A 7,609-nucleotide genomic window follows, 5' to 3' on the forward strand; every position below is an offset into this window, starting at 1 on the left:
TAAATAATTCCTCTCCCTCCCTGATATTTATCCCTCTGATATATTTATAAAGAGCAATCATATCTACCCTCAGCCTTCTTTTGGTTAGGCTAAACAAGCCAAGCTCTTTCAGTCTCCTTTCATAAGACAGGTTTTCCATTCCTCGGATCATCCTAGTAGCCCTTCTCTGTGCCTGTTCCAGTTTGAATTCATCCTTCTTAAACATGGGAGACCAGAACTGCACACAATATTCCAGATGAGGTTTCACCAGTGCCTTGTATAATGGTACTAAAACCTCCTTATCTTTACCGGAAATACGTCGCCTGATGCATCCTAAAACCGCATTAGCTTTTTTAACAGCCATATCACATTGGCGGCTCATAGTCATCCTGTGATCAACCAATACTCCAAGGCCCTTCTCCTCTGTTACTTCCAACAGATGTGTCCCCAATTTATAACTAAAATTCTTGTTATTAATCCCTAAATGCATGACCTTGCACTTTTCACTATTAAATTTCATCCTATTACTATTACTCCAGTTTACAAGGTCATCCAGATCTTCCTGTATGATATCCTGGTCCTTCTCTGTGTTAGCAATACCTCCCAGCTTTGTGTCATCCGCAAACTTTATTAGCACATTCCCACTTTTTGTGCCAAGGTCAGTAATAAAAAGATTAAATAAGATTGGTCCAAAACCGATCCCTGAGGAACTCCACTAGTAACCTCCTGACAGTTCTGTAGTCTCCCCTTTAACCAGTTCCTTATCCGCCTTTCAATTTTCATATTGATCCCCATCTTTTCCAATTTAACTAATAATTCCCCATGTGGAACCGTATCAAATGCCTTACTGAAATCGAGGTAAAATAGATCCATTGCGTTTCCTTTGTCTAAAAAAATCTGTTACCTTCTCAAAAGAAGGAGATCAGGTTGGTTTGGCACGATCTACCTCAGGTAGATTTGCACACTTAACCAAATGATGCTAGACTTATTGGTGTAAATTCTGCTCTTACCTCATGCAACTCCAATAAGTTATCATAGGTGTAGATAAGAGAAGAATTTGGCCCATCATATTGGACAGCTACTTTCTTTCAAGCCTTTTCAGTATACCATCTCAGTGTTGTATTTGTTTGTTGCCTTTATATTGTCTTTACTCCTCTAATACATTCCTGTTTAGCTGAAGATGATATTTTGACTTGCAGATGTATGTGAATAGCATACCTTAATAAAAGTTGAGTTGCTTGTAGGTTTTTAAAATTTCACATTTTTTGGTCACTTGTATTGCCCCGCAAGCTGCACATCTTATTTCCATGAGGGTCCCAGGGGAAGAACAACCAAACACAGTGTTATACTAGCATATTTCTAAGTGCTATAAAGATGCAGAACATACTTCCCTAAGTAGAAAACACCACTGACTAGTTACAATTCCAGTTTAACTTAACAAGTTTCTTTAAGATATGAGATGAAAAGGTTTTCTAAACCTGACAGCACGTTTGAGTATTTTAATGGATCAACCCTATTCTTTTAAAAGTCTCTATGGATCTATCTAAACAGTTCACTGCAAATATTCAATATTCATTGAGGTGTTTGGATTAGTTGGATATGGTATTGTTTCTGTCCCTAAATTTAAGTGTGCAAGCACTGCCCACATAAATGCTTGCATGCACAACTTGGCAATTTGTTTACTATGACCATTTGTCCAAGTAACCTTTATCACCTAAAGATCCACACTGGTGTTTGCTTAATTGTACTTGTATACACTTATTTTATTTTTAATGTAAAAAGATGCAGCATTTTTTAAATTCTGTTTTTACCTATTAATGAATGACTGAATCTACTGCAGTATCCTTATGCTGACTCTGGCCACCCCACCCTGTTTAAGGCACTTTCGTAAAGAAACTTGAAGCTCTCTCACTAAGGTTAAATATCTATAATAAAAGATTTTCAATGCAGACTAAATGTAAATAGCTAACCATGTGTTTGTAACCTAGCAGGGAGAAACTTTGGAGATTAATTGACTATTTTCAAGGTATAAAACAAAAAACTCCTATCTAATAGTAGATTCCCATATGTGGCAATAGATTGGTCTGTATATTCTGCCAGGGCCAGATTGTTAAAGTGAGAGCAGCACCACTGAAATCAATGAAAATATCCTATGAGTAAGGTGCTGTTTAGTGAGACTAGGAATGTCAGAATCTGTTTGTAGTTAGTATGCTTCTGCTAGTGGCTGGCCTATCCAGGTGAGCTTTGCTTTCCAGCTGAGCTACTTTACTGCCATCCTTCCCACTGAGAACTGTCATTATGTTCATACCCACTTTAAGACCCTTTTATAAGGCCAAGAGCAGTGTACAATCATAGAATATCAGGATTGGAAAAGACCTCAGGAGGTCATCTAGTCCAACCCCCTGCTCAAAGCAGGGCCAATCACCATGCTGATTTTTGCTCCAGATCCCTAAGTGGCCCCCTCAAGGATTAAACTCATAACCCTGGGTTTAGCAGGCCAATGCTCAAACCACTGAGCTATCCCTTCCCCCACTCCTGTATTTAAGAATCAGGGTTTGAGTTTAGCACACTCACCATGTGTGGCCAGTTTAATTTTTTATAACATTTGACAAGTAAAAAATTGGTGGAAGAAACATTTAATTTAAAAGTGAGCCTTTTATTAAAACTACCTCAGAGATAGCATTTTGGAGGATCTGATAGCCAAAGAACCACAGTTCTCCTTGGTAACAAAAAGCCAGTGGAACTGTAATTTCTTGTGGCCACAGAGCTGTCAGCCTGCCTCCCTGCTCCAGCGGCTCTGCAATGCACAACATCTGCTGGGCCAGGGAGGCAGGCTGCCCAGTACTGGAGATTTAAGGGCCTAGGGAGAAATTGGCCCAGGGGGCATGGAGGGTTCTGCATAGCTGTGGAAGGAGTAGCAGGGAATATGCACGTGTATAGGGTCAGGGAGGTATAGATGGCCTGTAGCTTGGGGTATAAAGACATAAGAACTGGGACCAAATGAGCTGCCCTGAGATGCAGATGCTCAGCAGGACAACCCACTGCTTATCCCTGGGCTCTGCTCTGCTCCCCACTCCCAAGCTCAATTCAGTGCCTCTCTGCTATCGTTTCCCTTTGTCCAATTCCCCTGCTCAAAGCCCCCAAACCACCTGCTGAAATTATTAATATGGGAAACTACCATACACCAATTTAACCCTAAAATCCTTTATTAAATCCAAATGTTACTTATACAATTGCTCTCAACAGCAGTCAGGCAGGTATTAGCAATGAATCCTTTAGGACTTTTTACTTTTTATACCCTTTAACAAACAAGTGATGTCATTGCCAGTTACTGACGTCAGCTAAAAACCAATTTGAAACTGTTGTTCACCCTTATCTCCAGTCTTAATTCACATAACATTTCCAAGATCTTTATTTCCAAGACCTTTCTTTCCTATCTCCTCCTCTGGCCTTGCTTACCAGCTGAACAGGCAGAAGGTCTGTGGTGTTTTGTGTGTGTGTGTGTGTGTTTTTTTTTAAGGACCATTTTGGTCTTGTTGCTGTAGCTCTTTATTTTATTAGTTACTTTTTGAACCATACATCCTTCCCGCACTACACATAATAAGTAATACTAATTATTCTCACAGCCTTTTTTTACTTGCTGATCAGGGCCCTTTCTTTACTATCCACAAACCATAAAGGAACTATATTGTTTTCTTAACTAAACTTAAGCTAACTTTAATTATTTTAATTTCATAAGTATCCCTACATTTCCCCTGCCCCTGCCAGTAAGCATGTCCCACCTGAGGAGCTGCATCCTACCAGGTTTGCTGAGGTTTGTTGGAGCAGCGCAGCCCTCATTCAAGAAGACTCCCATTGTTCCAAGAGGGCTTGCTTGAGTAAGGACCCCAGGATTTAGCCCACAAAGAGAAAGGAAGGAAGGAATAGCATCTTGAGCTACAATGATTCAACCAAAACAAAGCTGACCATGAGGAACATTATACGCTGATTTGCTGTGAAAACTCTCATTCTACACATGGCAATCATTACTCCAGTAGCTAGGCCTCAGGACCAGGCTCCTCTTTGTTACTGTCTCTGTGTTATATTCACATTCTTCTCTAACAGTACATGGAGTTTAAGGAAGCCCTTGTGTGGTTCAGCCAAAGCCTATGAGAATACTACTCCCTGCTTCATCACTGACTCAGCATGTGACTTTCAGTCAGTGGATTGCCTTTTGGTTTCGTGGTTCGCTCATTTGGGAAGCTGGGGAGAAATGGACAAGGGTAACCTTTTGGGTAAACTTTCAAAAAAAATTGTCCTTTCAGTAGGAGAGAAGAACAAACGCCGATTTTTCTCAATTCAGAATAGTCTGGCTACCAGACCTACAAACAATATATTGCTATGTTTAATTTTAAGGTGAGTGCCCCTTCCCTTTGTGAATGCACTGCACAAATAGAATCAATATTTTCTCTTGAAATGCATCAAGTACAGCAGGTTACATTTTCTGAAATTCTCTACTGCTGAAATGCCAGACCAAAATATCAAAACAGTCCATAATTATGGAGAGGAAATTAGGGAACACACAGAATACCAGCAAGTTATTTATGAAATGCTGTAAATCACTGATGCTCTGCCTCCCTTCTGGAAGATGACAATATATTACAATTCTAGCACAGACCCAGCAGTGGAGAAACTGATTCAAAATGACTTGAGTGCACAAATTCAGATTTTCAGATGCACCAGTGCTCTGTAGACTAGTCATGCCATTCAATTCAGTATTTGGTGGTTTTGCTTTTGGTTTTGGGGGAAGGGAATGAGGGAAGAAGGGAAAAAATCAACTGATTTTTATTATTTTGTTTTTTTAAAAACCTTGCAATTCTTTCATCACTTCATTGCTTTTGTGCTATTTTGTTCTTATTTAATGCCATTAATCTCTAGTGCTTTCTAAATTGGAGGCTGCATAAGTATTTTATGTTGCTCTTTTAATCAGTGATAAGGGCCTTAATTAATGGTACTGGGAGACAGATTATAATGACTTCAATCTTATTTGAGAGAGTTAGGCAGTGAGGCATTTCAATGTTTCATATTTAACTAGATGCCAGATTCTTTCAGTTAAACTATATATCTATAAGAGTCTAACAGATTCAGAATCTCTCCAGCTGGTGACTAGTGGGAGATATTAAATGAATACAACAATTTAGCCAGTATAAATGCAGAATAACATTGTTTAATAACAATAAGCAATTTAACTTTGGCTGGGAAATCAGTGGCCGAGGTTACTGACCTGTTATGTGAATTTCATAGAGCTGGCCAAAACTCAGCATTTCTGGTTTCAACATTTCAAAATTTCCCACTCACCATATATTCTGTAAAATTTTAATTTTGAAAACACCAGCACAGAGTGTTTCTGAAACAAAATGTATTCCTCCTGTCTCTGGCACCAGCTGAGTGAAATTGACATGACTCCTAGACCAGCTGATGCCCCGCACTGACCAACTCTTGGGGCAGCTGACTTGCCAAGCTGTGGGAGTTAGGTAGCCCAGGAAGCCAGATGGCCCAGGAGTCTGGAACCCCTGGTCCCTGGCCTTGGGGTAGTCCATATAGCAGGACTGCCCTGGAGTTGTGGACCCTGGAAGCCTGTTCCAGGATTCCAGGTTGTGAGGGTTCTTAATGCTTCCAGGCTCATGGCTGCAGAGCTCCAGTAAGAACGGGGAGGTTCCATGGCTTCCAGGCTCCTAGCTCCAGTCTGCATGGTGGGCTGTGCCAGATTTACTGATCCTGGAAGCCTGGACTCCCCAGCATCCCACCAGGATGGCAGGAAAGGTGTCAGGATAGTAGGTATGTTTCTGATGGAAACAGTCAAATCTACCTATGCTTCATAGAAAGTTCATCCAACGTGAGATATTTCCACACAAAAAAAATTTAGGGCTCAACATACGGGTTTCGTCAAAAAATGTCCAACCAAGGCTACTTACAGCTCACTGTCAAGTCATGTTTTTCTTTTAAAGAGCAAGTATCTTACTACAGTTTGTGGCTTGAGAATATAGCTTTATCCTGTACAGTGCAATGGTTCAGAGAGAAGTTATACCCTTGGGAGAGGCAGGTATATAAGCACGAATGTACTGAACCATGGCTGCATACCTACTGATGACCCCACTGATGTAAACTGGGATTTAGTCTGACACCTTCAGTACTAAGCACTGAACATTAGGATGTGTGAGTAGGAAGATACCATCATGATGGCAACAGTATATAGACAGACAAAAGCACAAGCCTCTAAAGCTAGAACTGAAGAAGTAACTGCACTAGCCACCAGCAAGCTGTCAGTCTCTTATCTCCACAGAGGCCAGTCAGTAGCTCTGAGGACTCACCACCTTGCAGGATCAGTTCCAAACCAATTCAGTTCTGGCAGCTGTGTGGGAGTCAAGTCAGAGACAGCCTCACTTTGTCTAAATGAAGGGAAAAACACCACAAGTTCGCTCAGCCTGATTTTCCAGTGAACAGACCAGACCGTGTGAGATTCCTACTGAAAGGGCCCTATCCTCCATGGCACTGAGTGACCTCAACTCCCATTGATTAGAAGAGGAGTTGAGGGTGCTCAGCACGGCTTTCAGAATCAGGTCCTAACCCTGGATTTGAAGAAGTTCTGATTCCAAACCAAATCTGGATCCAGCTTTTGGAGCTTGTGCCGGTCTCTACAATGGACTGCTCTACCATGTTAGATCCAAAACTCCTTTACAGTTAGGGTATCACAACTTTGAATCCATTACCCAAGTCTGCAGTGAAAGCCCATCTCTCAGACTAGTGGATAGGAGGGGTAATAAAATGAAGACTGGGAAAATGGTGCTGCAAAAGCAACAACCCCATTCAGGTGACACAGGGACTAGATATTGCAGCCTTGAGTTGGCACACTCACACCTTGACGTGGTCACATCACGTTTCTAGCTAGAAGAAGTTGTGCTCTCTCTCACTGGCAGGCAAAGACCAGCCACATGGAAGAGCATCCAGCCACACTGTTGGAGAAGGAGCACACCAGACCTTTGCATATAAAACAGATGTCCACTATTCATGTTGTTCTCTGTCCCTCTTTCCTTTAAATGTGGAAGCCAAAGAGTAAAGTCAAATTGGAAATTGTTTTCTAGTTGGACTTCAGCTGCTGTGTGCTGAGAACAGCAAAGAGATCTGGATATTCTGGAAAGTCCATGTAATTATTACTGAACAATAGTCTGAGACACTTTTTTTTCTTCACTCAAATTTTGGTGGGTGTTTGGATCTGTGGTTTTGGTTCAGCTCCTCTTAAAAAACAAAACAATCACTGACTACAGATAGTTCACTAAAGTGTAGATGCTGAAGTTAAGAGCCCTTCTCTCATGTCACAACACTGTGGCTTGTTCCACTTGTGAGGCTGGCAGGCCAGGTGTTAGCACACACCAAGGGCCCCATGTCTCAGGTGGACACTGACAGATACATAGCTGGACTCTTGTGGGTTAATATTGATAAAATAGGTCTGATAAAGTATTCAATAGAGTCTGAACACTTTCTGATAATTCTGAGTTAGTACATGCATTAATCTTACTTGTAATATCTGTGTTCCATAGGGTAATGTAATGTTTTAGTCAGTGTACTGTGAGCCTCTGAGACCATATGAATA

Source organism: Mauremys mutica, chromosome 8 (assembly GCF_020497125.1).
Source record: "Mauremys mutica isolate MM-2020 ecotype Southern chromosome 8, ASM2049712v1, whole genome shotgun sequence".
Taxonomy (NCBI): Eukaryota; Metazoa; Chordata; order Testudines; family Geoemydidae; genus Mauremys; species Mauremys mutica.